Source organism: Tachyglossus aculeatus, chromosome 14, assembly GCF_015852505.1.
Source record: "Tachyglossus aculeatus isolate mTacAcu1 chromosome 14, mTacAcu1.pri, whole genome shotgun sequence".
In the NCBI taxonomy this organism is placed as follows: domain Eukaryota; kingdom Metazoa; phylum Chordata; class Mammalia; order Monotremata; family Tachyglossidae; genus Tachyglossus; species Tachyglossus aculeatus.
The window spans coordinates 57375327-57384729 of NC_052079.1; positions in this window are offsets into that span (position 1 = coordinate 57375327).

Below are 9403 nucleotides of genomic sequence, written 5' to 3' on the forward strand. Positions count from 1 at the left end.
GATTAGAGGGATCTGCTGCTGCCTCGTTTTATAAGGGGGGGAGTCGGAAGGCCAGGATACGGAGCAGAAGAGGCTCGTTCAAACCTCTTCTACATCCCTCCCGCATCTCTTTGCAGTTGTTGGCTTGGGAGGATCCCAAGACCTGCTTTAAAGATGTACAGAGCATCCTGACTCCTCTCTGACAGGGTTTCTGTTTTCTCTTCCTCTCCAGACGGAGTGCTTTCCCTCCGGAGCAGTTCCGCTGGTGGATTCCGCCGGGACAAAGCCGGGAAAATTTCCGGGAAAGGCCACGGTTGGCCACGGACCAGTTCGGCACGATTCCCGGGTCTTGGCGGAAGGGCTTGTCATCCCTCCTGGCGTCGAGATACCCTCCCGTGGGGGTGTGTGTGGGAGAAAACTTGGGGAAGTGTAGACTGCGACGCATAATGAACGCCTCCAGGAGGTGAGTCCCTCTGGTTTCCCCACTACCGAGCACCGCAATTCCCGACTGATTTTCCCTTTATGATAATAATGATGGTATTTGCTAAGCGCTTACTATGTGCAAAGCACTGTTCTAAGCGCTGGGGCTTACAAGGTGATCAGGTTGTCCCACGGGGGGCTCCCAGTTTTCATCCCCATTTTACAGATGAGGTAACTGAGGCCCAGGGAAGTTAAGTGACTTGCCCAAAGTCACACAGCTGACGATTGGCGGAGCCGGGATTTGAACCCATGACCTCGGACTCCAAAGCCCGTGCTCTTTCCACTGAGCCGCGCTGCTTTATAGGCCCCTGTTGCTTGGTAATTCTATCCTAATTGCTCAATGATTTATTATTTTTTTTCCATTTAAATCAGGAAGGATTGGGGGAGAAAAGGGGAGGGGAGGGGGTGTCACTGGGAAAATGGTGTTTGATAGCCACCCCGCGCTCAGTACAGTGCTCTACACACAGTAGATTGTAAGCCCCTCAAGGGCAGGGATCATATCTATTGACTCTACTGTATTCATAATCAATGATTTTGAGCCCTGACTATGTACAGAGCCCTGCATGAAGCACTTGGGAGGCTACAGTGTAAGACAGTTGACATAGACTTATTCCCTGCCCACAATGAGCTTACAGTCTAGAGGGACTGTAAGCTCTTGAGGCGCTCATTACAGTGTTCTGCACACAGGAGACTGAAGGCCCCTTGGAGGCAGGGATCTCTTAGCTCTATTGTACTTTCCCAAGCTCTTAGTACATAGCCCTACTCACAGTAGGCACGCAGTAAGTGCTACTGATTGATTCTACTGAATTAACCAGAGAGGAGCCATCACCCCAGAAAATCTCCATGGCCCTTGGTCATTCAATCAAGTGTATTTAACGCTTACTGTGGGCAGAGCGCTGTACTAAGCACTTGGGAGAGGACAATACAACAGAGTTGGTAGGCACGATCCCTGCCCACAGGGAACTTACAGTCTAGAGGGGGAGACAGCCATTAAAATAAATTCCAGCAATTTTCAAAAGAACTGCAGGACTGAGGGTGAGGTGGATATCAAGTGCGTAGGCAACACAGAAGGGAGACCGAGTAGAGCAAATGAGGGCTTACTTGCAGAGTAAGCACTTAACAAATACCAGAATTTTTTTTTAATAAAGCTGTTGGTAACTTATTTTAGTGTCTGCTTGCCCTTCGGGGTGTGAGCTCCTTGAGGGCAAGGATTATGCCATCACCGTTATTGGTATTTATTGAGTGCTTACTACGTGCAGAGCATTTTACTAAGCATTTGGGTCAGATTATTTGTTCCTCTGTCCCTGGCCCAAGTCATGGGTTACTTATGCCCATCAGGCAGACTGATCCCGAAATAGGACTCCCCTTTCAACTTCCAGAAAAACAGTTAATGCATCACCCCCAGAATCCAGCTTTTGGCTGAAGAGGCTATGACGGAGGTCATCATTCCCTTTTCTTCTTAATAATAATAATTATAGTATTTATTAAGTGCTTACTATGTGCCAGGCCACTGTTCTAAGCACTGGGGAAGACACAAGATAATCGGGTTGGACACAGGCCCTGTCTCAAATAGGGCTCGAGGGCTTAATCCCCAATTTACAGATGAGGAAACTGAGGCCCAGAGAAGGTAAGTGATTTGCTCAACGTCACACAGAAGAAAAATCAGGGGAGCCAGGATCCGAACACGCCTATTTTGTGCCCATTTCCCTGCCTGGTGTGTAAGTTCTTTGAAGACAGGGATCATGACTTCTATCTCAATTTTACTCTCCCAAGCACTTAGTACAGCGCTCTGCACACAGTAGGAGCACAATAAATACCATTGATCGATGGATCGATTGATCACTTGACCTGTTTTGGTGGCTCTGTGCTAAGGAGAGATTCTGTGGCAGTTTATACGTGTGCATTTTTGTGTGCCTCTGGGTTTGTTTGTGAGTTTCTCCATTTTTATGCACATCTGTGTGTGTTTATGGGTACAGATGAATAGATCTGTGGTTCCTAAGTCTGAGTTTGTGTTTATCTCTGTCTGTTTCTCGGTTTGCCTGTGCCCCTCTCCCATCTTCCTTCTCCACCTGGTTCACGCCTGGGTCACTGACTCCTGGACTCGTTCTCATCATCATCAATCATATTTATTGATGATCGTATTTATCGCTCTCCCTACCTTGCCATCCACCCGCTTGGATCCATACCCTTTGGGCCTTTGATATTCACCCCATCCTCAGCCCACCGCACTTACGTACATATCTGTAATTTATTTATTTATAGTCATATTAATACCTGTCTCCCCCTCTAGATTGTAAGCTCGTCGTGGGCAGAAAATGATTCTGTTTATTCTTATAGTGTACTCTCCCAAGCACTTAATACAGCGCTTTGCACACAGTAAGTGCTCCATCAATACGGCTGAATGAATGAATGAACTTATGTCCAAAGGTACAGATTATTTATTTATATTCACGCCAGCCTCCTCCTCTAGACTGCAAACTCGTTGTGGGCAGGGAATGTTTCTGCCATTTCTGTTGTATTGTACTCTTCCAAGCGCTTCGTACAGGGCTCTTCCCACCGTAGGAGCTCAAAACATACCGTTGATTGATGGATTCATTCATTCATTCATTCAACCGTATTTATTGAGGGCTTGCTGTGCGCAGAGCACTGTGCTAAGCGCTCGGAAAGTACAACTCAGGATTGATCACTTGACCTGTTTGGGTGGCCCTGCGCCAAGGAGCGATTCTGTGGCGTGTCAGGCGTGTGAATTTTTATGTGTCTCTGTGAGTTTCTGCATTTTTATGTGCATCTGTGTGTTTGTGGGTCAGAGGAGTAGGTTTGTGGTTCCTGTCTACGTCTGTATTTCTGTTTATCTCTGTTCCCGGTTTAATTCTATGTCCCTCTCCCTCCCCTTCCTCCTCCATCTGGCTCACGCCTGGGTCACTGACTTCTGGACTCCCTCTCCCTTCCGTGCCGTCCGAACGCGTGGCTCCATAACTTTGGAGCCTTTAATATTCCCTCTACCCTCCCCGCCACGGTACTTACGCCCCTAGCTGTAAATTATTGATCTATAGTCACGTCCGTCTCCCCCTCAATAATAATAATAATAATAATGATGGCATTTGTTAAGCGCTCACTATGTGAAAAGCACTGTTCTAAGCGCTGGGGAGGTTACAAGGTGATCAGGTTGTCCCACGGTGGGCGGGGGGAGGTTCACAGTTTTAATCCCCATTTTACAGATGAGGTCACTGAGGCACAGAGAAGTGAAGTTGACGTGCCCAAAGTCACACTCAAGAGTGTAAGGTCACTGTGGGCAGGGAACATGTCTGCCAACTCTCCCAAGTGCTTAGCACAGGACTCTGCACACAATAATCGCGCACTAAATACCACTGATGGTTTGATTGGTGGCTTGGACTGTCTGCCCTTCAGACTGTAAGATTAGTGCAGTGCCTGCTATATAGTAAGCGTTTAACATAAAAAATAGTGTTAAAAAAAAGCAGATTTGACCGACTTGTCTTCTTTCGGCAGAATTCACGCCCTCCGTGCCCACAGACGGGGACTGCCGGTCCGGAGCCGGGGGAGCCGGGGGGACCCCAGCCTCGGCCACCGATGGCTGGCCCAACAAGAGCCGTTCCCGCCCGCGGTTCACACCCTCTACACCGTGGTCGTCATGCTCATCTTCACAGCCATCTTGGGGGTCTGGGCGAGGGAAGGTCTCTAGAGAGCCAGGCCCATCGCTTGGGTCCGTCGCTGTCAGAAACTCGGAGACTGGGAAAGGCCGGGACTCAAGACTGGCTGGACCAATCCCAGATGCTCATCTCGAAGGGAACGAAATCGACAATAATAATAATTGTGGATTTGTTAAGCGCTTACTATGTGCCTGGCACTGTTCTAAGCACTGGGGTGGATACAAGCCAAACGAGTTGGACACCGTCCCTGTCCTATTTGGGGCTCACAGTCACAATCCCCATTTTACAGATGAGGGAACTGAAGTGGCTTGCCCAAGGTCACACAGCAGAAACGTGGCGGAGGCGGGATTGGAACCCGTGACCTCCTGACTCGCAGGCCCGTGCTCTAACCACTACACCGTGCTGCTTCTTATCAGTCAACCAGTGGAATTTATCATCTGCTTACTCCGTGCAGGGCACTCTACTGAATGCCTGGGAGAGTACAGAGTTCGTAGATGTGATTTCCGGCCCTCAAGGAGCTTACAGTCTGCTGGGTTCAGAGCACCGTACTGAGCTTTTGGGAGGGGACAGTAGAGTTGGCAACCACGACCCCTGCCTCAAGGACCTTACAATCTACTGTGTTGCACTGTACTGAGCGTTTGGGAGAGGACGGAAGAGCCAGTAGACTCGACCCCTGCCTCAAGCAGCTGATTAACGGAAAACGTGGCACTGCCATGGGTTCAAATCCCGGCTCCGCCAACTGTCAGCTGTGTGACATTGGGCAAGTCACTGAACTTCTCTGTGCCTCCGTTACCTCATCTGTAAAATGGGAATTAATAATAATAATAATGATGATGGTATTTGTTAAGCGATTACTATGTGCAGAGCACTGTTCTAAGCACTGGGGAGGTTACAAGGTGATCAGGTTGTCCCACGGGGGACTCACAGTTTTAATCCCCATTTTACAGATGAGGTAACTGAGGCACAGAGAGGCTAAGTGACTTGCCCAAAGTCACACAGCTGACAATTGGCAGAGCCGGGGTTTGAACCCATGACCTCTGACTCCAAAGCCTGGGCTCTTTCCACTCAGCCACGCTGCTTCTCCTGTGAGAATTAAGACTGTGAGCCCCCCGTGGGACAACCTGATCACCTCCCCAGCGCTTAGAACAGTGCTTTGCACATAGTAAGCGCTTAATAAATGCCATTATTATTATTATTATGCTTCCCCCAGATCTAAGGGGTTGTCCCCACCTCCAATAAAGGAAATGGAAACCAATTCCGCTCTCCATTTTCCCTTGAGCAAGCTGCAAGGCGAACGCCGAAGGTGTGGCGATGTGACTTTCGGGAGCATCCACTTTCCGCTCCGCTGGTTTGCCCCGTCTGCCCCGTCCTCTCGCCGGGCTGCGGGATGCGCGTGGATGCGCTGGGCTCCTCAACCCCTGGCCTGTGGCCATGTCATCAAGGTGGGCATCGGCCGCCCTGAACCCGGGGCCCGGTCCCCGGCGGGGTGGGCGGGGATCATCTGGGCAGAGAATTTGGTGGGAGAAAATATTCCCTGCCCAGAGTCAGAGGACCTGGGTTCTAATCCCGGCTCTACCACTTGTCTGCTCTGTGACCTTGAGCAATCAAGTCACTTCAGGCCTCGTGCCTAACGCTTCGCGCCTCGGGCCTCGCGTTTCGTGCCTGTCCGTTGTCCCGGGCCCTTTGGCGGCGGCCCACGGGGGCCGGGCCGGGGAAACGGGCCGGAGGAGGAGGAGGGATGGCTGAGAACCGTTTCAATAGCTCCAGCGCTTAGAACGCTGCTTTGCACATAGGAAGCGCTTAACATGTCAGCTGTGTGACTTTGGACAAGTCACTTCACTTCCCTGGGCCTCAGTTCCCTCACCTGTCAAATGGGGATGGAGGCTGTTGAGCCCCCCGTGGGACAACCTGATCACCTTGTAACCGCCTCAGCGCTTAGAACAGTGCTTTGCACATAGTAAGCACTTAATAAATGCCATTATCATTATTATTATTATTATTATTATTATTCTCTGGGCCTCAGTTCCCTCATCTGTAAAGAGAGCATTACGACTGCGAGCTCCATGTGAGCTCCAAGGGGCTGAGTCCAACCTGATTAACTTGGATCTACCCCGCAGAGAAGCAGCGTGGCTCAGCAGAAAGAGCACGGGCTTTGGAGTCAGAGGTCATGGATTCAAATCCCGGCTCCGTCAATTGTCAGCTGTGTGACCTTGGGCAAGTCACTTAACTTCTCTGGGCCTCAGTTACCTCATCTGTAAAATGGGGATTAAATCTGTGAGCCCCACGAGGGACAACCTGATCACCTTGTAACCTCCCCAGCACTTAGAACAGTGCTTTGCACACAGTAAGCGCTTAATAAATGCCATCATTATTATTGTTATTATTATTATTATTACCCCGGTGCTTGGTTCAGCGCTTAGAACAGTGCTTTGCACATAGTAAGCACTTAATACATGCCATTATTATTACAGTGCCTGGGACATAGTAAGCGCTTAACAGATACCCTAAAAATATAGCATTTTAGAGAAGCGGCGTGGCTCTAATGGAAAGAGCCCGGGCTTGGGAGTCAGAGATCATGGGTTCAAATCCCAGCTCCGCCAACTGTCAGCTGTGTGACTCTGGACAAGTCACTTCACTTCTCTGTGTCTCCGTTCCCTCAGCTGTAAAATGGGGATTAAGACTGCAAGCCCCCCGTGGGACAACCTGATCACCTTGTATCCTCCCCAGCGCTTAGAACAGTGCTTGGCAGCGTGGCTCAGTGGAAAGACCCCCGGGCTTTGGAGTCAGAGGTTGTGGGTTCCAATCCCGGCTCTCCCAATTGTCAGCTGGGTGACTTTGGGCTAGTCACTGAACTTCTCTGGGCCTCAGTTACCTCATCTGTAAAATGGGGATGAAGACTGTGAGCCCCATGTGGGACACACTGATCACCTTGTAACCTCCCCAGCGCTTAGAACAGTGCTTTGCACGTAGTAAGCACTTAATAAATACCATTATTATTATTATAGTAAGCTCTTAACAAATGCTATTATTATTATTGTTATTATTATTATTATAATTATTATAAAATAAAACCCCCTGCCCAACAGGGCATCCTTGTCATAGCGGAGCCCGGTGGAGGGGCGTTGTAATCTGGCCCCTCGTGCCATCTAGTTCCTTTAATGACAGCAGTCCTGCTTTACCCAACCTCCCAAAGGGCGGTTGGTTTTCTTTCCCATGCGCTTTCTATGGGCCGGGCACTGTACTGAGCGCTGGGGTATATAATAATATTAATAATGATGGTATTTGTTAAGCGCTTACTATGTCACTGTTCAAAGCGCTGGGGAGGTTACAAGGTGATCAGGTTGTCCCACCGGGGGCTCCACAGTTTTAATCCCCATTTTACAGATGAGGCAACTGAGGCACAGAGAAGTTAAGTGGCTTGCCCAAAGTCACACAGCTGACACAAGGTAATCAGGTTGGACACGGTCCATGTCCCGCATGGGGCTCCCAGACTTCAACCCCATTTTACAGATGAGGGAACTGAAGCACAGAGAAGCTGATTGCTCCATCCCAGAAACACAGGTCTTGAAAGGATAATAATAATGACGATGGCATTTGTTAAGCGCTTACTGTCATCATCAATCGTATTTATTGAGCGCTTACTGAGTGCAGAGCACTGCACTAAGCGCTTGGGAAGTACAAGTTCACAACATATAGAGACAGTCCCTACCCAACAGTGGGCTCACAGTCTAAAAGACTGCTTACTATGTGCAAAGCACTGTTCTAAGCGCAGGGGAGGATACAAGGTGATCAGGTTGTCCCACGGGGGGCTCACAGTCTTAATCCCCATTTTACAGATGAGGGAACTGAGGCACAGAGAAGTGAAGTGACTTGCCCAAAGTTGCCCAGCTGACAATTGGCGGGGCCGCAATTTGAACCCATGACCTCTGACTCCCAAGCCTGTGCTCTTTCCACTGAGCCACGGTCCGCTTGCTAGAGCTTTTTAGGAGAGGCGATTCCACCAGTTTTTTTTTCTCTCTCTCTCTCTCCTGGATTCACATTTGAGATTTTGTTTTTGGTTTCAGGGAAATGGAGGCTTGCTCTCACCACGCGACTTTTAAACCCACCAGATGCCGCTGCTCCCAGACGATGCTTTGAGGGAAGTGCCGAGAAGCAGCGTGGCTTAGTGGGTAGAGTCAGAAGGACCTGGGTTCTAATCCTGGCTTCACTGCTAGACTGCCGTGTGACCTTAGGCAAGTCTCACTTCACTTCTGTGGCCCTCAGTTCCCTCATCTGTAAAATGGGGATGAAGACTGTGAGCCCCATGTGGGACAGGGACTGTATCCAACCCGATTAGCTTTTATCTACCCCACTGCTCAGTACAGTGCCTGGCACATAGTCAGCACTAAATAAACACCATAAATAAAAAAAAGAAAGAGTACATATTTTAGACTGTGAGCCCACTGTTGGGTAGGGACTGTCTCTATATGTTGCCAATTTGTACTTCCCAAGCGCTTAGTACAGTGCTCTGCACATAGTAAGCGCTCAATAAATACGATTGATGATGATGATTTGCGCTGGATGGGCTGGAGGCAGTGGACTAGACCTGATGACTTCTCACTGTCCCTTCCAACTCGAGGCTTCTGTGACCCCCAAAGAGGCACCCCGCCTCGCAGTTTTGATGATGGCCCCATTACCGCCCCCCGATACATTCGGATCCCCAATCTACAGGATGAGATTGACCACAGGGAAGGCTCAGGACATCGTATGTATCATCATCATCAATCGTATTTATTGAGCGCTTCCTGTGTGCAGAGCACTGTACTCAAGGAGATGTATTCAAGGAGACGGGACGCTATTTGGTTTCCTTCAGGACTGCATTAGCAAAAGCACATATTTAACAAAGAGACTAGAGAGAATCGTTTGTAAAATGTCTAGAAATAGATTTCAACTACATTCAGACCTACCCAGTAGCCCTCTGGGGTTCGGGATAGCCGCCCACCTCTGCTCTAAAATACCCCCGCTCTACGAACCAGAAGGTGGTAGCCTGGACTTGTTGCGGGCAGGGATTGCCAATTTGTACTTCCCAAGCGCTTAGTACAGTGCTCTGCACATAGTAAGCACTCAATAAATACGATTGATGATGATGATGATTGTCGCTGCTTACTGTACTTTCCCAAGCGCTTAGTGCGGTGCTCTGTGCACGGTAAGTGCTCAAGAAAAGCAGGTGAAAGAATGAATGAATAATGGAGTCCCAAACCACCTCCGAGGCAGCCAGTGTGAGAATCGAGTTCTAC